Source organism: Peromyscus maniculatus, chromosome 6, assembly GCF_049852395.1.
Source record: "Peromyscus maniculatus bairdii isolate BWxNUB_F1_BW_parent chromosome 6, HU_Pman_BW_mat_3.1, whole genome shotgun sequence".
In the NCBI taxonomy this organism is placed as follows: Eukaryota; Metazoa; Chordata; class Mammalia; order Rodentia; family Cricetidae; genus Peromyscus; species Peromyscus maniculatus.
The window spans coordinates 78,523,228-78,546,665 of NC_134857.1; the positions used below are offsets into that span (position 1 = coordinate 78,523,228).

Genomic DNA, 23,438 nt, shown 5'->3' on the forward strand with positions numbered 1-23,438 from the left:
ATTTTTGGGGTCACTTATGTATACTATAATATCATCTGCAAATAGTGAAAGCTTGACTTCTTCCTCTCCAATTTTTATTCCCTTAATCTCTTTATGTTGTCTTATTGCTCTGGCTAGAACTTCAAGTACTATAATGAATAAGTATGGGGAGAGCAGACAGCCTTGATTTTTTCCTGATTTTAGTGGAATTGCTTTGAGTTTCTCTTCATTTACTTTGATGTTGGCTGTAGGCTTGGTGTAAATTGCCTTTATTATGTTTAGGTATGTTCCCTGTATTTCTGATCTCTCCAAGACCTTTATCATGAAGAGATGTTGGATTTTGTCAAATGCCTTTTCAGCACCTAGTGAGATGATCACGTGTTTTTTTTTCTTCCAATTTGTTTATATGGTGTATTACATAGATGGACTTTTGTATGTTGAACCACCGTTGCAACCCTGGGATGAAGCCTACTTGATCATGGTGGATAATTGTTTTGATGTGTTCTTGGAGTGTGTTTTCCAGTATTTTATTGAGTATTTTTGCATCAATGTTCATGAGGGAGATTGGTCTGTAGTTCTCTTTCTTTGCTGTATCTTTGTTTGACTTGGGAATCAGGGTAATTGTAGCCTCATAAAAGGAGTTTGGTAATGTTCCTTCTCTTTCTATTGTGTGGAACAATTTAAAGAGTATTGGTATTATCTCTTCTTTGAAGATCTGGTAGAATTCTGCACTGAAACCATCTGGTCCTGGGATTTTTTTTGGTTGGGAGACTTTCAATGACTGAATTCATTTCTTAGGGTTTATTATTCTATTTAAATACTTTATCTGGTCTTGATTTAACTTAGGTATGTGGTACCTATCCCAAAAATTATCCATTTCTTTTAGATATTCCAGTTTTGTGGAATACAGGATTTTGAAGTATGACCTCATGGTTCTCTGGATTTCCTCAGTGTTAGTTGTTATGTCTCCCTTTTCATCTGATTTTGCTAATCTGGATGCTCTCTCTCTCTCTCTCTCTCTCTCTCTCTCTCTCTCTCTCTCTCTCTCTGCTTTTTGGTTAGTTTGGATAAGGGCTTGTCTATCTTGTTGATTTTCTCAAAGAATCAACTCTTTGTTTCATTGATTCTTTGTATTGTTCTTTTTGTTTCTATTTATGGATTTCAGCTCTCAATTTGATAATTTCCTGGTGTCTATTCCTCATGGGTGACTTTGTTTCTTCTTGTTCTAGGACTTTCAGGTGTGCTGTTAAGTCACTAGTGTGAGATTTCTCCAACTTCTTTATATGGGCTTTTAGTGCTGTGAATTTTCTCTTAACACTGCTTTCATAGCCTCCCATAAGTTTGGGTATGTGTTATATTCATTTTCATTGATCTCTAAGAAGTCTTTAATTTCTTTTTTTATTTCTTCCTTGACCCATTGGTGATTCAGTTGAGCATTATTAAGTTTCCATGAGATTGTAGGCTTTCTGTAATCTTTGTGGTTGTTGAAATCTAACCTTATACCATGGTGATCTGGTAGAACAGGAGGTTATTCCAATTGTTTTATATCTGTTGAGATTTACTTTGTGGCTGTGTATATGGTCAATTTTATAAAAAGTTCCAACGGGTGCTGAGAAAAAGGTATATTCATTTTGTTAGGATGGAATGTTCTGAAAATATCAATTAAGTCCATTTGAGTCATAACATCAGTTAAGTCCCTTATATCTCTATTAGGTTTGGATTTGGGAGATCTGTCCAATGGTGAGAGTGGGGTGTTGAAGTCTCCCACTATTAATGTGTGGGGTTTTGTGTATGTTTTAAGCTTTAGTAATGTTTCTTTTACATATGTGGGTACCCTTGTGTTTGAGGCATAAATGTTCAGAACTGAAACTTCATCTTGGTGAATCTTTCCTGTGATGAGTATGTAATGTCATTCTTGATCTCTTTTGATTGCTTTTAGTTTGAAGTCTATTTTGTTGGATATTAGGATGGCTGCACCCCCTTGCTTCTTAAGACCATTTGATTGGAAAGTCTTTTCCCAACCTTTTATTCTGAGGTAGTGTCTATCTTTGAATTTGAGGTGTGTTTCTTGTATGCAGCAGAAAGATGGGTTTTGCTTTTCTATCCATTCTGTTAGCCTGTGTCTTTTTATAGGTGAATTAAGTCCATTGATATTAAAGGATATTAGTGACCTGTGATTGTTAATTCCTGTGATATTTTGGTGGTTGTATGTGTGTACTTCTCTTGTTTGGGGTTTACTGCTGTGGGGTTATCTATTGACTATGTTTTTGAGAGTGTGTCTGACTTCCTTAGGTTGGAATTTTCCTTCTAGTGCTTTCTGTAGGGCTGGACTTATGGATAGGTATGTTTAAATCTGGTTTTGTCTTGGAATGTCTTTTTCACTGCATCTATGATGATTGAAAGTTTTGCTGGGTATATTAGTCTAGGCTGGCACCCATGGTCTCTTAGTGTCTGCATTACATCTGTTCAGGTCCTTCTGACTTTTGAAGTCTCCATTGAGAAATTGTGTGTTATTCTGATGGCTTTGTCTTTATAACTCACTTGGCCTTTTTCCTTTGCTCCTTTTAATATTCTTTCTTCATTCTGTAGGTTTAGTTGTTGAATTATTATGTGGTAAGGGGACTTTTGGGGGGGGGGTGTCTAGCCTGTTGGTGTTCTATAGGCTTCTTGTATCTTCATAGGCATTTATTTCCTTCTTTAAGTTGGGAAAGTTTTCTTCTATGATCTTGTTGAATATATTTTCTGTGCCTTTGAGTTGGTATTCTTCTACTTCCTCTATCCCTATTATTCTTAGGTTTGGTCTTTTCATGGTGTGCCAGATTTCCTGGACATTTTGTGTTATGACTTTTTTGGCTTTGGTATTTTCTTTGACTGATGAATCCATTTCTTCCATAGTATCTTCCACACCAGTTATCCTTTCTTCCCTGTCTTGTAATCTGTTGGTTATACTCATCTCTGTTTCCTGTTCATTTACTCAGATTTTCTATTTCCAGCATTCCCTCTGTTTGTGTCTTCTTCATTGTTTCTATTTCCCTTTTCAGGCCTTCAACTGTTTCCTCACCTGTTTAATTGCCTTTTCATGGTTTTCTTTAAGGGATTTATTGCTTTCTTCCAATTTATTTGTCTTTTCCTCTATTTCTTCCAATTTTCATTTGCTTTTTTCTTAATTTCTTTATTGATTTCTTCCACTTTTTGTTTATCTTTACCTCCATTTTAATTTTCACATTTTCTTGAGAGGCCTCTAGGATCTTCATGATGCTATTCTTAAGGTTGCTTTCTTTGCTTATACTAACTTGTGATGTTCAGATCTTGCTGTGGAGGAGGGCTAGGTTCTGGTGATACTGTATTGCTCTTTATTTTGCTGTATGTACTTCTGCTTTGTCGTCTGCCCATCTCCTCCACTAATGGGCCAGAAAATGCCCGTGTCTGTATGAGTTGCTGTTGGTCCACTCTGTACTTGTTGTGTCTGTGTCTCAGGGGGCTCTTCTGGGTCTAAGATTAGCTTTTTGTCTAATTGGAGCAGGCAGATTCTGTGTCTCAGGGAGCTGCTCTAGGGTCAACTCAAGATAGTTGATTCTGTGAGTCACAGATGCTTTCTTAGTCTTCTCAGGACTCTTCATCCAGTCAGAGCTCAGTGATTCTGTGTTTCAGGAAGCCACTCTTGGTCTAATGAGGGCTGTCAGATTCACTGTCTGCTGAGGTTACTCTTGGTCCAATGACAGTCCTTTGTCCAATGAGAGCTCTCTCTAGGCCCAATGGCAGTTCTTTAGGTCTGAATAGTGCTGGGGTTGGTTTCCAAGCCTCAGGAAGTGACTGGGGTCTCAGGCAGATGAGAATGGGGGCAGGGAGTGTAGATTACAGGGTCTGCTGCTGAGGTGTCTTGGTGAACAGGGAGCCTTCCCACAGGAGCCCCGCCTGCTGGCTTGCAACTGGGGCTGAGTTGGGTGGGGGTTCTCAAGTCTATTTTCTCAGCTATTAATATGGCTACACCAACTTACATCTGTTTTCTTGCAATATCTTTTACCATCCTTTTATCCTTAAGTGATGGCTATCCTTGATGTTGAGGTGTGTTTCTTGGATCTGCAGAACAATGGATCCTGTTTTACATCCATTCTGTTAGTCTATGTCTCTTGATTGTGAGATATCAATCAACAGTGTTTGTTGATTCTGGTAATTTTGGAGGAGGTGGTGGTGGTGGTGGTAGTGGTTGTGGAGTGTGGGTGGCTCCCTTCTTTTGATTTGTTAGTCCTGGATTATTTATCCCTTGTGCTTTCATGGGTGTAGTTAAACTCTTTGGGTTGGAGTTTTCCTTCTTACTCATTCTGCAGGGCTAACTTTGCAGCAGATATTGGCTAAATATGGCTTTCTCATGCAATATCATGTTTTCTTCAACTATGGTGATTCAAAGTTTTGCTAGGTATGATAGTGTGGGCTTGCATCTATGGTCTTAGAGTCTGAAGTTCATCTCTATGGGCGCATCTGGCTTTTAGAGTCCCATTGAGAAGTCAGATGTCATTCTGATAGGTAAGCCTTTATGGGTAGCCTGCTGCAGAGCTGGGGATGAAACTGGGAGAATAGATCTGGAGGAGTGAATGGAATGTGAAACCTGAAGCTTACCTACCTGCTTTGATGTCCTAGTGATTCACTGGCAGGGCCTGGCTAGGCTGGCTAGATGCCAGGAAATACCAATTGTATTGGGGACTGAGATAAAGCAATGAGTTGGGGGAACAAAGTTTGGATGGATAGATTTGTGTGATGGACTGGAGATGAGGACAAAGAAGAGGAGTAGGCTGCAAGGTTGTCTACTACAAAGATGAGGGTGAAACTTGGGGGTTTCTACTTGGAGGAGAAGATGAAGGGGTAAGGGTCTTCATTTAGCCTTCCTGCATGTCTGGCTGGAGTGACCTCAAGATCCAAGGGAGTTCTCATGTAGTTGGGTGCTGGGATAAAGTGATGAGTAGGGAAGGACTTTGGAGGAAGATCTACAATTAGCCTACCTGCTTCCCTGGTGTAAGTCCCCTTTTAACACTTATTTTTATGTGTATCAATGCCAAGGATTTTTCTCCTTCTTTAGAGATTTGTGTATAAAATATTGTATTCTTGCTGGCGATTAAACCAAATGACTTTGGACTTTTATCAGGTATATTTGTGTGTGTGTGTGTGTGTGTGTGTGTGTGTGTGTGTGTGTGTGTGCGCGTTTGTGTGTGTGTGTATATGTGTGTGTGTGCGTTTGTGTGTGTGTGTTGTGTGTATGTGCGCGTTTGTGTGTGTGTATGTGTGTGTGTGTGTGTTTTAAAGGACAAACACGTTGGAAAATGCAATTTACTTGAGCATATGTTTAAACATAGAAGCCCAGGAAGAAATTTCACAAATATCTTATTCTTCTTTCAACACAGACCTGCCCCAAAATATCAAGTACTAATCCTAGATTATCCCCTTTTAACTAAAGCTTCCTTGAATCTTTATCAATAGGTTTTACTTATGGTCCCTCGAATGGTAGTGTATCACCAAATGTTGTCTGTCCTACATTGTTCTTTCCCTCTAATCTGTAGCCAGCACTGATTAGAGCATATTTCTTACAGGTAGTTTACATAAATGTTCTTAACTCTGGTCAGAAGGTCTTTTTTCAGTTGGTTCTTTCTCCTGCCACTGGTAGTTGGGGGTATTTACAAGGACCCACTATTATTCCTTTCCAACTAGCAATGTTAGGAACCGTTCAGTGGGTAAGAGCATTTGCTGCTCTACAAGAGGACCCAAGTTTGATTCCCAGCATCCACATCAGGTGGTTCACAACCCCTTGTAACTCCAGTTCCTGGTGACCCATTATCAACCTCTGATCTTTGCCTTCATCTGTACTCACATGTTCACATTCCCACACACAGGCATGCATTAACCTACATACATAACTAGATGATTTAAAAACAATGGCTTGAGAAACAGTTTTACTTCTAACTTTTCTCAGTTCTTTTGCCTTGGCCTGTTCTTTACCTACTTTACTTTTTAATATCCTTACATTTTTTCTAACATGTTGGAATGAGTCCTGTGACTTTCCCTCTGTCTGTCCTTAGTGTCTTCTTAATTAATTTCATGTTATGACCCATACAGGAAGCTGAAAGAGTAAAATCCAAATTCTGCATCCTTCATCTGGTTTTTGCATCATTGAAAATGCATGGAGTACTGTGGTGGTATTGTGTTCCCTAAAATATTGTGTACTAGAGTAAAATAAATTTATCTAGGGTCAGAGAACAGACAGCCACTAGATACAAAGGCTAGAAAATGGTGGCACTCACACCTTTAATCCTAGCATTCCAGAGATAGAAATCCCTCTGCATCTCTGGGAGTTCAAGGCCACTTTGGAAATAGCCAAGCATGGTGACACACGCCTTTAATCCCGGGAAGCCAGCCTTTAATCCCAGGGAGTGGTGGTAGAAAGCAAAAAGATATATAAGGCGTGAGGACCAGAAACTAGAGGATTTTGGCTGGTTAAGCATTCAGGCTTTGGAGCAACACAGTTCAGCTGAGATTCATTCTGGATGAGGACTCAGAGGCCTCCAGTCTGAGGAGACAAGACCAGCTGAGGATCCGGCGAGGTGAGATAGCTGTGGCTTGTTCTGTCTCTCTGATCTACCAGCATGGACCCCAATTACTCGCCTCGGGTTTGATTTTATTAATAAGAACTTTTAAGATTCCTGCTACAGAGTACCCCTGATCATGAATATATATAATGTTCTGGTCAATGTTTTGGTCATCATGAGCCTGTGTAGGAGGACATAGCAGCAGTCTCACCTGGGACAGGCCATTAGCACACATAGGGACAGTTGGGTAGTCCCTATTCTCCAGAAAAATGAAACAATTTTTGCATAGCATACTTCCTATTTTCTAAAATTTCTCTGCATGATCCTTCCTCATGTGGATAGTCTCCTTGGAGACCAAGAATCCTAAGGTCATTGATATTCCTACATAGTTTTATTCTTGGAAGGCAGATCTGAAGCTGCAGATGACATTTAAGCAGACAAACTGAATTCTTAGCTCCATCTTGCATTCAGTCTGCCTTTCTCTCCTTTTTGTTTAGTTTGTGACCATAGGCTACAGGATGGTGCCACCTGTATAGCGAGTCTTTTCTGGTTTGTTAATCCTTCCTGGAAAACACAGACACAGCAAAAGGTGTACTTACTAATGACCTAGGTCTTTCTTCCTTTCTTTCTCTTAATCTTTTTTAAACTGTATAGATGTTTTGACTGAATGTATGTCTTTATATACATTGTGTACAGGGACCGCAGAGGCCAGCAGTGCATGTCAAATCCCCTAGAACTAGAGTGTTAATATATACAGTGAGAGTCCATTGGAGAAGACTAGTTTTTCCTTTTCAAATGGGTACTGATTGCAGATAGCTTTCTGGTTAGAAGTGCCAATCATCCTGATCTCAGTGTGGAGACCTTGTCTGACTGGAACTGTGCAGATACTGTGTGTGCTGCTACAGTCTGTGAATACATATGTGCAACAGTCCTGTTGTGTCTGGAGAACACTGTTTCCTTGGAGACAACCATTACCTCTGGCCCTGACACTCTTTCTGCCTCCGATTCTTCATAGGTCCCTGAGTACCGATGGGAGGGTTTGATAAGCACATTGCATTTAGGATTGAGTGCTCCAATGTTTCTCACTCTTTGAACACTGTCTAATTGTGTTTCTCTGTGTAAGCTCCTTTTTACTGCAGTAGACACTTCTCTGATAACGGTTGAGTGAAGCACTGGTCTATGGGTCAGAATGTCATAGATAGTCATTTTATTGCTACTTTCCCTTAACAGAACAATAGTATTTGATTTCCTCTTACACTCATGGCCTATCCAGCCTCATGTTCTTGGTGACCTGAGCAGTGTCAGGAGTGGGTTCAATCCCATGTAACGAGCCCTAAATCCAACTAGAGAGTGGTTGGTGATTCCTAGAACAATGGTTCTACTATTGCTCCAGCATATTTCACAGGCACGTTACATTGTACATCACAGGGTTTGTAGTTGGGTTGATGATTGCTTTTCTCCTGGGTGGCATTCACAGGATCTTCTAGAACCATGAATGCTAGTCAGCAGGGTGAAGCCAGTAAATAGGCACAAGCTCAGCCTTCCTTTGTGTTCAACAAGATATATAAGTGTTGTCTTCATCAATAGGGCCTTACAGTTGGTTTGTAGAGAGCAACAAATAGTCTTGGCAATAGTCTGAAATGGTTGGGGGTTTCCATGGGGTCCTGTTGGTCAATGGCTCACCTAGATATAACTCATTCCTGGAACTGGAGATTTCATTTGGTATCGTAAGATGTCTAGTTGGTCATTGTATCCCCCATTACTAGGTGACACCATCTGTATTTCTTACATATATGTATATATCTCAGAAAGGTTCTTCAGTAGCAGGATTCTATATAACCCCTGAGGAAGAATGTTAAACAGCTAGAGATTAGTAGCTGTAGAGCCCATTGACAATGGACCATTCCTCAGAGTTGGCATTGAACTCAACCTCTATGTCCCTGGTAACACTAGAAAGGTTAGCTCTGCCACTCCTTAGGTCTCCAGATCAAAATAATAAAATACTTCTGCCCCTGGATGGAGACATATTATTCTGATATGCATCAAAGATTTGAACTTTGAATTCTTTCTTAGTCTTGCTGGGCCTGTTAGTGGCCAAAAATCCACTCCCCAAGGAAAACAGATTCTCCTGAAGGTGGGTAAAGGAGATGGGAGAAACAAATGGCTCCTTAATGATACAATATTCTTCTCTTTCTAAGAAACTCATCTCCCCTGTAGCTGCTTTTAGTAATTCTATTGCATAGTGTAACAGAGTCTGCTCACTTTTCTGAGTGACTCAGAAAAATGTAACTTTTCCTTTCCTTCTATTCCTTCTTTTTTCAGATACTGGCTGTGGTGGTTTGAAAAAAATAGCCCCCAAAGTGAGTGGCACTCTTGGCAGGTGTGGCTTTGTTGGAGTAGGTGTGTACTTGATGGAGGAAGGGTGTCACTGTGGAGGTGAGCTTTGAGGACTCATAAATGCTCATCTACACTCAGTGAGACAGTCCACTTCCTGTTGTGAGTCAAGATGCAGGAACTTTCAGCTCCTTCTCTAGCACCATGTGTGTCTGTGTGCTGCCTTGCTTCCCACCATGATGATAATGGACCAACACTCTGAAGTGTAAGCGAGATACCACAATGAAATATTTTCTTTTATAAGATTTGCTGTGGACATGGTTTCTCTTCATGGCTATAGAAATCTTAACTAAGACGCTGATCAAAGCCTGGCCATGCTTTCCCTAATGCTCTCTGGGCTTTCTCACTCTTTTTTATGAAGCCCTCATATTGTACCATACATCTTTTTGCTGCCTTCTATTGCTGAACATGCCAGTTTACATGTTCAAACAGCATAACTTTCATTCTGTCTGTTCTTCATTGCCCTCCTGCCAGCAGGTGCTGGCATTTATAACTTGCCTGTCACGGCATTTTTCTTTTAAACTTTAATAACATCATTCTCAAATTTCATATATTTACTAGATTAGGACCCCAACTTTCTCTTCTACCAATGTTCTCATCACTCATATAGGAAGGGAAGTTGTTTACATTTTAGTAGTTTATGCAACACTTTAAAGCTGAAAAAATAGGCATGTATTTTTTATGCAGTACATAATCAATATCCTTTATTGACAACTTTCTCTCATATATTTTAAATAAAAAATTCACTGACTGTTTTGTATATTCTGTAAAATCCACACCAAGTCATGGTGATATTTTATTTGTGCTGAAATGTGATTTTATTTGTATGTTAATAAATAAAGTTGCCTGGAGATCAGAGGTCATAGCCACTAAGCAAATGTCTGGTAGTGGTAGCACATGCCCTTAACCCGACCACATGGCAGGCAGAGTCTCTATGTGGTCAAGGACACAGCCAAGCAAGGTGACCTGAACTTTTAATCCCAGTACCAACCATAGAGACCTGGAGGTCTGTATAGACAGGCAGTTATGAGGAAGTCATGTGGTTGGGTTTAGAGCCAATGAGAAGGCAGAACAGAAAGGCAATAAAAAGACAGGCCACACAGGACCAGCTGAGAGTTCACACCCAGAGCTTCAACCAGGAACTGGAGTGAATACACTGAAAATAACACATGGCTTTTGAAAGTTCAAAGCCTTCCCTCCCCTGTGACATAGTTAACAACTCTAAACCTACACAAACGGTATCACTACTTAGGAGCCAAATATTCAGATGCCTATGAATACAAGCGTTGAGATGAAGGTGGGGGTCTAATTCAAAGTTACACGTTCTGCATTCTACTCTCTGGCCTCCCCAAAGTCCTTTGGCCATATCATAATGAAAAACTGCATTTAGTACCACTTCAAAAGTCCCCATAGTCTCTCACAGTCTTGGTGCTGTTTTAAAACCCCAAAGTCCAAAGTCTCTTGTCAAACTCATGGTTATGTCTTATCAGCAAACTCCTATAAAAGCAAATTATATATTTCTCATATACAATGGCAAAAAATATACATTATCATTGCAACAGGTAGGAATAAGGGCAGAGTGAGGAAATCAAGACTGATACCCAGCAATGCAAACTCCAAATCTTATATGTAGCTCCATGTCTGATGTTAAAAGTCTTAGAGGGCTCCAAACCTCCAATTAGTCTATTGATTATTTTTTCTATGGCTGTGATAAAACACAATGATTAAGGCATCCTTTAGGAAGAAGGGATTGATTTGAGATATTGTTTCTAAAAGATATGAGCCTATCGCCATCATCAAGGGGAAGTGTGGAGGCAGGCAGCAACAGCAGCTGAGAGCTCATGTCTCTAACTGCAATCAGGAAGCAGAGAGAACAAAAGGGAACTGGTGTAAGTTTTTGAACTCTCAAACTCCTTCTCTAGAGACACACTTCTTTTAGCAAGGCTACTCTCCAAATAGTGTGAGCAACCAAGTATTAATTGCCCAAGAATGTGAGGTCCTGTCCAACAACCACAAACCATTCCCTAAGTGTAGATGTCCTTTGGAGAACTTTGGCTTGAAGCAGCATCAAGACCAGGTATTGACTCAGCAGTCATTTTCTGAGAACAGGAGATCAAACCTGGGTGTTCACAAAGAAGCCTAAATTGAAGAGACGGCAGGTGATGCTCAAGGGAAGGGAGACCTTTTGGAGCACAAACAATTTCATCAGGAGTCTATGTCAGATAGAGGACCCCAGGACTCCATGTGTGCCCCGCAATGACTCAGTTTTGCTTTGCTCTGGTCATGCCCCACTCCTCTTTCAAAAAGAAAATGTTTACTCTGTGCCTTTGTGTATTGAAGTATGTAAAATCTTATTTTTAACAGAGGTTTACAGTTAAGAGTTTGCTTTGGCTTTGGACATTTGAACATCATTGCTGGTGTTGACACTATGTGGACTTTGGACATAGGAACACATGCATTTGAACCATAAGTAGTTGTTGATCAGTCCACGTGGGCAGGTTTGAACAGGAATTGTATCCTTTGAGCAGGTGTGGTTTGAACATGAAATACACCCTGTAGGTGCATGTGTTTGAATCATTGGTCTACAATTGCTTGTGCTGTTTGCAAAGGCTGTGGGAAATTTGGGAAGCCTTGATGGAGGGAAGTTGGGAAGTTCCTGCCGAGAATCCAGACACAAATCATACAGATTAAAAGAGATCAGTTACATATTCTCAATGATTTTCAAAAATTATTGGATGATATTAACTGGTTACGGCCTGCCATTGGGTTATCTACCTAAGAATTATGTCATTTGTTTCAAATTTTGCAACATGTCTCAGATTTAGGCAGTCCAAGACAATTAACAGCTGAGGCTGAAAGGGAATGAGCCCAAGTAGAATAAAACTTACAAAATGCTTATGTGGAATGATTAGATGTCACCACTGAACGGATTTCCATAACTGTTCCTTCCAATCATTCCCCTACTGGACTCATTCTGCAGAGGGAGAATAATATTTTGGAATGGATTGTCCTAGCTCACAAAGTAAAAACTTAAAGCATATATAGAAAAGGTTTCTTCATCAATTGTCAAGAATGGATCCAGCTAAGGTTTGGGTATCTATGCCAATGATGAAATCGTACAATTATGGGTGATTGCTACTGCTGCAACAGCCAGAGTGGCCCTCCTAAAAAAAAAATCAAACTGCTGAGTTCATTAGAGACTAGCATAAGTATTCTACAGAACTTTGAACGGAACAAAATAAAATAGTTAATGAGATAGTTAGTGAATTATTTGATTCAAGGCAAGCTGTTATATTGTTGGGAGATCAGTTAAAAATATCAAAGGAGCAGGTAAAATTAAAATGTGATTGGAATGTTACATCCTATTGTATTGCACATTTAAGGTCAATGATTGCAAGTATGATTAGGAAAAGTTTAAGATGCTTTTGAAGGGTCACCCTAATTCTTCTTAAATGATTTATAATTATAGCAGAATTTAATGAAACTTCCACCAAAAAAAGTTACATGATATGAAAAAATGGATGTTATGGAAAGCCTTACAGATATGATACCCTCAATCAACCCTATGAATGACTTTAATAGATCGCTTGTTTTAGCAAGTGTTACTCTTGTGCTAGCAATAGTAACCGTATTGGTTTTAAAATGTGTTTTGGCTTACTTACGTAAGATTGTAAAACAGAATACAGAAAAGACTATATGTGCTGCAAAGCTATGTAATTGCCAATATAATTAATGTTTGCATATAAAAGGGGGATATGTTAGTGGAGTTCCTGCAGATTTCAACAGCTGGTTTGATTCTGGAGTATTAGCACCTGTCTACACACACACACACACACACACACACACACACACACACACACACACACACATATATGTATATATGTATATATATGTATATATGTATATATGTATATATGTATATATATATATATATATATATATATATATATATATATAAAATGAAGTATGTGTGGAGATCAGAGCATAACTTCTGAGAGTTTGTCCTTTCCTATGTGGGGCCCAGAACAGAATTCAGGTGACCAGGCCTGGCAATAGGCACCTTTACCCACTGAGCCATTACTCTGGACCAAATATGTATAATCTTATTATATATATTAATAAATGTAGCCTGGGTGGCTATTTTGGCAAACAGGTGTAGAGATTCCTTGGGATCAGTTCATTAATTGCCTCTTTTCTTTATTGGACATGATGTACAAACCATAAGCTCCATATATTCTTAGGGAAATGGAAAAAGAGAACATACATTGTAGGGTTTCCCATGCATGGCCTATGGGCTACTAGAGGCTTCCTTTCACATATGTTCTCCAAATGGGGAGGTCATAAGTAAGGTCCGTGCAGTTGCTTTGTTTGAGTTTCACTAAGGCAGGCAAGAAGAGGCCTGGGAGACAGCCCTGGGAGGCTTTCCTTGTCTTCTGTCTGTCCTCTCACAGTTTGCTTTCCTCCTCTCCTCTCTCACTCCTCTCCCCACTCAGCTCACCAACTAGAACAGATTTTCCACATCACTCCTCTTCTCCTCAGCTTTCCTTCTGGATGCTTCCATTCCCTTTTCCCTTGTGGTAGAAGGTGCACAGGCTGACAACCTCTGGATGGACAGTGCCTGGTGCTGCAGTCTTCTCCTCAGAGCCCTCAGGTACTTAGAGGTTTTAGTTCACTGCAGCCAGCCTGTGCTTTCAAGGTCAGCTCTTCTGACTCAAAGCACATTTCAAAGTGCTTCCCTTTGCAGCTGCCCTTGTGAGATGCAGGCAGGGTTTGCTCACTCTGCATACATCCAGTGCCCTGCTTGTCACAATAGCAAGAAATAGCTTGTCTTGGAAACTAGTGAGGGGGTGGCAATGTATTCCCTGTGTATACAAAGATGACTATGTTACCAATATACCACAACACTCAGGGTAACTTTCCATTCATAGTATGGACTGGGAAAGAGCTTCAAATGCACCACCACCTGGAAGAAACCAGACATACCCAGAGTTTCCTAGGTGGACAGACACACAGTGTCTGGGACTGGAGACCATGAGATTATTGCAGGTAGTTTGATGCTGTAATTTTATTCACAACACAATTTATAGCACAGGACATGTTATTTGAACAACAAGGGAGGGTACAGATCTGCACAAGGATCCATAATGTACTGAACAAATTACTAGCTGTGATAGAGCTATCTCCTGGTCCAAATCATTACCTCATTCATAGCCCCAGAGCAGAGTTCACTCCATAAATCTATGGTGGAGCCAGGTGCAAGGCACAGGGATCCAATCCTGTCTAAGGGCAAAGGTGAAGGCTGATTTTGTTCCCTGCCAACCATCAGTCCAAACCCTTTACAGTGAGTGATTTCGCAAGCCATCAATCTGACTTTTGATATTTGACCTGAGGGAGGATAACATGAAGCAGGGCCAGAAACAAGTCCTTAGTCAGTTCCAAGGTATCCTTCATATGCTATCCATTGGTTAACATTTTAAATGAGTGAAGACTCAGGGTTTTAAGCATGCCATTATTAACCTCTAGGAACCTGAAAGGGAAGGGGCAGTGACCAGATCCTCTTAGATTGTTGTCTTCTGAGGAAGCCATGGAAAGGGTTGTTTAATTTTTTTCCCCATGCTGAGGACACAGGGAGAAAGGAAAAGCCAGTTTTCCCCGAGGGAATAAGAGTTCTGCTGGGAATTGAGGAGGGCAGAGATCTGTATCCCCAGACTATGGTCTTCATCAAGCTTCTGACTTCTCTAGTTGTCTGTGTGCCAACTGTGATGCTCAGTGGCTGCTAAGGAGTTTCAGATCCACCATCACCTGGGAAACACCTAGAATTCACTTCAAGAATGCCAGGAAGACCTATTTACATCAACATTTAGCCACCCAGTCAAGGAGGCCACTGATATCAGGTTAAATAAAGCCTGGTCCCACTGTAGCCTTGGTCCAAGAGGCTCTGACTACTGCTGAAATTTTTGGCAGAACCTGGCATCATACATATAATGCTAGTTTTTCAGGCACAGATAATGCAGGAGTTCTGGAATCATAGAGGCTTTTACCTAGAGTTTAAAGAAAGCCTTTGAACTCAGAGTAATGTATAGCAGGGCTAGATTCCCTATAAGGAGCCCCTGAGAGAGTGATGTATGAGGCTATGATGGTGAAGCATTGGCCACAGTATGAACCCATGGTGTTAGAGGTGCCAGGAATATGGAACACCTATAGAGGAGACTCCCAGATAACAATTGAAGACAAGGAAGAATGAGGCCGCGTAAGCCACAAATAGTAATGCCATAGGGATATGGTTGCCAAACCCAGTTAGAACATACTGGACACGGAGGCCAAGGGACTTTCTTTATGGACATTATCTTCTTTCATTCTTGCCTTCTGTAAGATCATGCAATTTAGATATGAGAGCAAGTTTTGGGTGTAAGGCTCTCAGGTATTCTACTGGAGTCAAGAGAGACCACTGGGATGATCAGTAAGTTAATGAACAACCACAGTCAACAGGGGGAGGTGCCCTGAACCAGTATGCAACTCTCTCTCCTAGGGTGGAGATTCCCCAGGAAGGGTAGCCTGAGGCAAGAAGAAGTAGTTGAGAAACTACATTACAGGGAGTGGCATGAACTGCCCGAAGAAACAGTCCTGGAAGAACCTTGATATAGATGCTGGGATTTCAGTTGATGCTAAAAGATGGTTCTCCCTGCCACTATTACTTTAAAAAAGAAAAACTTGTTTGTTTCTTTACTTTACATCCCAGCCACAGTTTCCCCTTCCTCTTCTCCTCCCAGTCCTTCCCCATAATCCCCCTTTCATCCCCCCCCACCCCAGCCACTCCTCCTCCATTTCTGTTTAGGAAAGGGCAGCCATCCCATGAATATCAGCAAAGCATGACATGGAGTTGCCCTAAGACTCAGCACCTCCCCATATATTAAGGCTGAGCAATGAGGTGTGGGGTCCCCAAAGGCAGTAAAAGGGTCAGCTTCCCTCTTTCTGTCCCTCCCTCCAGGTGCTCCTCTCTCCCCTTTTCTCTTATACAGTACAGTGATTACTTTTTCCACCATAGACTCCCGGTGGCTTCTGCTTCTTGATTCTCATCATGATTATGCAACTCACTCACAGTAGGCAGCACCTTCAATTCACATTTACATTTATGTTCAAAGCATTCTGCCTCTTCCCTCATCTTCCCTTCTTGTGCCAGCTATTTGATAAAATCTGTGTCTACTGTACCTCGTTTTTCAGTTTATTCAATCAGAATTCCCTCCCTGGTCAGTTACTGTTGACATTAAGGTAAAACGTGTCCCCTCAGCACAGAAACCAGGTAAATGGCCCTCACCATATTTATAAGGACAGTGCAATTAGCTATGGATAACACATGGAGGTGGTAAAGGGGCAATCTTTGTAGAGTGGGTGAGTAAGGAGTTGAGAAGATTGCCTTAGCAGAAGACACATCTATCACTCCTCTGTTCGTAAATTGACACCTACTGTTTACACATATTGGGAGTCAAGTCTGAGAGCATGAGTCCCCCAGTTTCAGACTCAAGCGTTTATCTCAAAGGCCCTTCATGGGCCTTTCCTCAGGTAAACTTCCCCCCTCTTGTCCCCGTGATGAGGAGAAAGGAGAACAGAAAACAGTTAAAGGTATTCAAGACATGGAACCCTCCAGAACAGATGGAAGAACCATTGGCAACAGAGGTAATTGCTTGACTCATGGTATAAAGAGTGGGAATAGCAAATGGGAAGCTCACCCATGTAACTGGAAACCTCACAAGGCAATAACTGAGTAACAAGTTTTAGTTACTTTGTATTGCTATTGCAAGACATCACTGCCAGAGCAACTTATAAAGAAAGCATTAAATTGGACTCACGTTTTGTTTCCTGGGGTTGGAGATCAGGACAGCAGCAGGCACAGCAGAGAGCTCCCTTCTTGATCTGGAAGCACGAAGCAGAGTGCGCACTAGGAGCAGCAACTGTTCAAAGTCCACCTCAGAGACACCTCCTCCAACAAGGCCATATATCCTAATGCTTTCCTCACATTTCCACCAAAGGGGACCAAGGATTCAAGCATGTGAGTCTATGAGGTCATTCTCATCCAAAGGCCACCAATGCTGTCAAGCTCCAGCAAGACTGTTTCAGCAGGGCCACCCTGGTCATTTCTGTCAGTGTTTTAAGAGCCTTCTTTGAGATTACTTTGCTTTCTCTCCCACTTGGGCTACTCTAGTCATTTCTGATGGGTAGTGTAAGGCCCTGGTTTGATGATGTTTCTTTGTCTCTATGCCACTTCTCCATGTCTGCTATTTTTTATTTGTAAGTTTACTTTTGCTAGCTATATATTCAATAAAAACCAATCATTCAATACTGAAAGGATATGTATAATCGTCCATTTTTCTATATGGTACATAATTGATGTAGTTTTCAAAATCAAGTTTTTGAAGATGTTATTGTAATAAAAAGGAAAAGGTGAAAATAAGAGTTAAAGAAAAGATTGTATCTGGCCATTGCCACTGTGGGGCTGAGTTGGAAATCTGACAAGTGAGCTGGGGATGTGATGGGATCAGTAGAGCCTCACTCCATGGAAACCTGGCCTCTCATTCTCAGTGGGTAGACAAACAGTGGGAGCCAATGCCTTTTGTATTTAATACTTCAATAAAGGGTTAAAATGTAAAGGTTTTTAGTTTGTTTGTTTTTAGTGTTTTTCTGCTTTCTCCTGATATCAAGTAGAGTTTACTGTTCATGTTTATTTTGGAGTTCCTTTGTCTTAGCTGGCACAAACTCAATGTGACCTCTTGTAATTGCTAGACTTTTGTAAGAGAAAATCAATGTGTGAAAAAAACATTTAACAAAATCTAAACAACAATGAGGTGTGCGAACCTAAATGCAATAGAGAAAACTCTTAAAATTTAACAATTTTCTGGGCTTATAATCTTAATTACTTATGTCACACATGCAATTTAGATTCTACCCTTTTTAAAACTATTTTATAGATTCTTTGAAATTTGATACCAAATATTCTGATCATATTTACATGCAACTCCCTCCCCTTAGCTTCATCCAGATTCATCCCCACTCAACAGGTGAATGGATAGAAGTAGAAAAAAATCATTCTGAATGAGGTAACACAGACCCCAAAAGACAATATGGCATGTATTTGTTTGTACATTAGCTGTTAAGTCTTTGATAAGCAGGCTATGATCTATATAACCCCAGAGTTTATATATAGATAAAGAACTAGGGTGAGAGAGAAAGAATCCCATGGGAAGGGGAAATAGAATAGATAGTTATGGCTACCCCAACACCCATCCGCCTGAGACCCCTGCCACTTCCTGAGACTTAGAGACCAGCCCCCATCGCCCATCAGGCCCAGAGCTCCCATTCAGACCAGAGACCCCCCCAGTGGACCCTACAATCTATACACCTTGCCCCCACAACCATCTGCTCGAGACCTCCCCCCAATTCCTGAGAATTGGAGACCAGCCCCAGCTCCCATCCGGACTGGAGCCCTGACAAAGAGTGGTTTTCTGAGAAGCAGAATCTGCCACCTCTCTCATTGGACTAAGAGAGGCTTCCTGAAACACTGAATCTGTCAGCTCCAAGAGCTGACAAGAGCACTGATAAGACCAAGAATGAATCCACGAGGAGATGGGCAGATGTCAAGGCAGAAGTACACACAACAGAATAAAGGGCAATACAGCATCACCAGAACCTAGCCTTCCTCCAACAGCAAGACCTTAACATCACAAAATGGAAGAAGCAGAAGAAAGCAGCCTTAAGAACAACATCATGAAGATGTTTAAGGCTTTTAAATAAGAAATAAAAAATGAAATAGAGAAAAAGAAAAACATGGAAAGTCAAACAAAAAATAGAAGAACAGTATAAAAAATAGAGGAAAAGAAAAATAAAGAAGAAGAAAACAATAAATCCCTGAAAGAAAACCACAAAGAAGCAATGAAACAGATGAGGGAAACAGTCCAAGACCTGAAAAGGGAAATAGAAACAATGAAGAAGACACAAACAGAGGGAATGCTGGAAATAGAAAATCTGAGTAAATGAACAGGAAACGCAGATGCAAGCATAACCAACAGAATACAAGACAGGGAAGAGAGGATCTCTTGTTTAGAGGATACAGTAGAGGAAATGGACTCATCAGTCAAAGAAAATACCAATGCCAAAAAAATTATAACACAAAATGTCCAAGAAATCTGGGACACCATGAAAAGACCAAACCTAAGAATAATAGGAATAGAGGAAGGAGAAGAATACCAACTCAAAGGCACAGAAAACATATTCAACAAGATCATAGAAGAAGACTTTCCCAACTTAAAGAAGGAAATGCCTATGAAGATACAAGAAGCCTATAGAACACCAAACAGACTAGACCCCCCAAAATATCCCCTTGCCACATAATAATTCAACAACTAAATGTACAGAATAGAAAAGAATATTAAGAGCAGCAAAGGAAAAAGTCCAAGTGACTCATAAAGGCAAACTCATCAGAATAACACCTGATTTCTCAATGGAGACTTCAAAAGCCAGAAGAACATGGACAGATGTAATGCAGACACTAAGAGACCATGGATGCCAGCCTAGACTAATATACCCAGCAAAACTTTCAATCATCATAGACAGAGTGAACAAGACATTCCAAGACAAACCCAGATTTAAACAATACTTATTCACAAATCCAGCCCTACAGAAGGCACTAGAAGGAAAATTTCAACCTAAGGAAGTCAGATACACCCTCAAAAACACAAGCAACAGATAACCCCAGAGCAGTAAACCCCAAAGAAGAGAAGTACACACATACAACCACCAAAAAAAAAACAAAACAAAACAAAACAAACAAAAAAAACAGGAATGAACAATCACTGGTCATTAATATCCCCTAATATCAATGGACTTAATTCACCTATAAAAAGACATAGGCTTACAGAATGGATACAAAAGCAGAACCCATCTTTCTGCTGCATACAAGAAACCCACCTCAAATTCAAAGATAGACACTACCTCAGAATAAAAGGTTGGGAAAAGACTTTCCAATCAAATGGTATTAAGAAGCAAGGAGGTGTAGCCATCCTAATATCCAACAAAATAGACTTCAAACTAAAAGCAATCAAAAGAGATCAAGAATGACATTACATACTCATCACAGGAAAGATCCACCAAGATGAAGTTTCAGTTCTGAACATTTATGCCCCAAACACAAGGGCACCCACATATGTAAAAGAAACATTACTAAAGCTTAAAACATACACAAAACCCCACACATTAGTAGTGGGAGACTTCAACACCCCACTCTCACCACTGGACAGATCTCCCAAATCCAAACCTAACAGAGATATAAGGGACTTAACTGATGTTATGACTCAAATGGACTTAATTGATATTTACAGAACATTCCATCCTAACGAAATGAATATACCTTTTTCTCAGCACCCATTGGAATCTTTTCTAAAATTGACCATATACTCAGCCACAAAGTAAATCTCAACAGATATAAAACAATTGGAATAACCTCCTGTTCTACCAGATCACCATGGTATAAGGTTAGATTTCAACAACCACAAAAATTACAGAAAGCCTACAACCTCATGGAAACTTAATAATACTCAACTGAATCACCAATGGGTCAAGGAAGAAATAAAAAAAGAAATTAAAGACTTCTTAGAGATCAATGAAAATGAATATAACACATACCCAAACTTATGGGAGGCTATGAAAGCAGTGTTAAGAGAAAATTCATAGCACTAAAAGCCCATATAAAGAAGTTGGAGAAATCTCACACTAGTGACTTAACAGCACACCTGAAAGTCCTAGAACAAGAAGAAACAAAGTCACCCATGAGGAATTGACACCAGGAAATTATCAAATTGAGAGCTGAAATCCATAAATAGAAACAAAAAGAACAATACAAAGAATCAATGAAACAAAGAGTTGATTCTTTGAGAAAATCAACAAGATAGACAAACCCTTATCCAAACTAACCAAAAGGCAGAGAGAGAGAGAGAGAGAGAGAGAGAGAGAGAGAGAGAGAGAGAGAGAACATCCAAATTAGCAAAATCAAAAATGAAAATGAAAAGGGAGAAATAACAACAGACAATGAGGAAATCCAGAGACTCATCAGGTCATACTTCAAAAACCTATACTCCACAAAACTGTAAAGTCTTAAAGAAATGGACAATTTTCTGGATATGTACCACATACCTAAGTTAAATCAAGACCAGATAAACTATTTAAATAGTCTAATAACCCCTAAGGAAATAGAAACAGTCATTAAAAGTCTCCCAACCAAAAAAAGCCCAGGACAAGATGGTTTCAGGGCAGAATTCTACCAGATCTTCAAAGAAGAGTTAATACCAATAATCTTTAAATTGTTCCACACAATAGAAACAGAAGGAACATTACCAAACTCCTTCTATGAGGCTATAATTACCTTGATTCCCAAGCCAAACAAAGATGCAACAAAGAAAGAGAACTACAGACCAATCTCCCTCATGAACATTGATGCAAAAATACTCAATAAAATACTGGCAAACACACTCCAAGAACACATCAAAACATTATCCACCATGATCAAGTAGGCTTCATCCCAGGGTTGCAACGGTGGTTCAACATACAAAAGTCCGTCAATGTAATACACCATATAAACAAACTGAAAGAAAAAAAACTACATGATCATCTCACTAGATGCTGAAAAGGCATTTGACAAAATCCAACACCCCTTCATGGTAAATGTCTTGGAGCAATCAGGAATACAGAGAACATACCTAAACATAATAAAGGCAATTTACATCAAGCCTACAGTCAACATCAGAGTAAATGGAGAGAAACTTAAAGCGATTCCACTAAAATCAGGAACAAGGCAAGGCTGTCCACTCTCCCCATACTTATTCAATATAGTACTTGAAGTTCTAGCCAGAGCAATAAGACAACATAAGGAGATTAAGGGGATTCAAATTGGAAAGGAAGAAGTCAAGCTTTCCCTATTTGCAGATGACATGATAGTATACTTGAGTGACCCCAAACATTCCACCCAGGAATTGATAAAGCTTATAAACACCTTCAGCAACATAGCAGGATACAAGATCAACTCAAAAAAATCAGTAGCCCTCCTATATACAATGGACAAAGAAGCTGAGAAGGCAATTAGAGATACATCACCCTTTACAATAGCCAAAAATGACATAAAATACCTTGGGGTAACACTAACCAAGCAAGTGAAGGACCTATATGACAAGAACTTTAAATCCCTGAAAAAAGAAATTGAAGAAGATGTCAGAAAATGCAAAGATCTCCCATGCTCATGGATAGGCAGGGTTAACATGGTAAAAATGGCAATCTTACCAAAAGCAATTTACAGATTCAATGCAATCCCCATCAAAATACCAACACAATTCTTCACAGACCTGGAAAGAATAATACTCAACTTCATATGGAAAAACAAAAAACCCAAGATAGCTAAAAGAAACCTGTACAATAAAACAACTTCTGGAGGCATCACAATCCCTGACTTCAAGCTCTACTATAGAGCTACAGTAATAAAAACAGCTTGGTATTGGCATAAAAACCGACATGTGGACCAATGGAATCGAATTGAAGACCCTGACATTAACCCACACACCTATGGACATATAATTTTTGACAAAGAAGCCAAAAGTGTACAATGGAAAAAAGAAAGCATCTTCAACAAATGGTGCTGGCATAACTGGATATCAATGTGTAGAAGGCTGCAAATAGATCCATTTCTGTCATCGTGCACAAAACTTAAGTCCAAGTGGATCAAAGACCTCAACATAAATCCAGCTACTCTGAACCTGCTAGAAGAGAAAGTAGGAAGTAGTCTTGAACGCATTGGCATAGGAGATCACTTCCTAAATATAACACCAGTAGCGCAGACACTGAGACAAACAATCAATCAATGGGACCTCTTGAAACTGAGAAGCTTTTGTAGAGCAAAGGATATGGTCAACAAGGCAAAGTGACACCCTACAGAATGGGAAAAGATCTTCACCAACCCCACATGTGACAGAGGACTGATATCCAGAATATATAAGGAACTCAAGAAATTAGACATCAAAACGACCAACAGTCCAATTGAGAAATGGGCTTTAGAACTAAACAGAGAATTCTCAACAGAGGAAACCCAAATGGCAGAAAGACATTTAAGGAATTGTTCAACATCCCCAATCATCAGGGAAATGCAAATCAAAATGACTCTGAGATATCACCTTATGCCTGTCAGAATGGCTAAGATCAAAACACTGAAAACAGCTCATGCTGGAGAGGATGTGGAGCTAGGGGAACTCTCCTCCACTGTTGGTAGGAATGCAAGCTTGTACAACCACTTTGGAAATCAATATGGCGCTTCCTTAGAAAACTGGGAATCAATCTCCCCCAAGACCCAGCTATACCACTCTTGGGCATATTCCCAAGGAATGTTCAATCATACCACAAGGGCACATGCTCAGCTATGTTCCTTGCAGCATTATTTGTTATAGCCAGAACCTGGAAACA

At 40.1% G+C, this 23,438-nt stretch overlaps 2 protein-coding genes across 4 annotated transcripts in view; both read right to left on the minus strand.

Annotated features, from left to right (window-relative positions):
• Window positions 1-16,910, minus strand: part of LOC102926315 (NADPH-dependent 3-keto-steroid reductase HSD3B3-like) — a 79,729-nt gene extending 62,819 nt beyond the window's left edge. Inside the window, exon 1 of the mRNA XM_076574667.1 lies at window positions 16,796-16,910. The gene's annotated coding sequence lies outside the window, so the exon portion shown is untranslated. The remainder of the gene's footprint in view (window positions 1-16,795) is intronic.
• Window positions 1-16,933, minus strand: part of LOC102928503 (NADPH-dependent 3-keto-steroid reductase HSD3B3-like) — a 32,847-nt gene extending 15,914 nt beyond the window's left edge. For 2 of the 3 annotated variants that reach the window (XM_076574664.1, XM_076574661.1), the window contains exon 1: window positions 16,796-16,933. The gene's annotated coding sequence lies outside the window, so the exon portion shown is untranslated. The remainder of the gene's footprint in view (window positions 1-16,795) is intronic. The other variant, XM_076574662.1, reaches the window with a different exon arrangement.
• Between the last annotated feature and the right edge of the window lie 6,505 nt (window positions 16,934-23,438).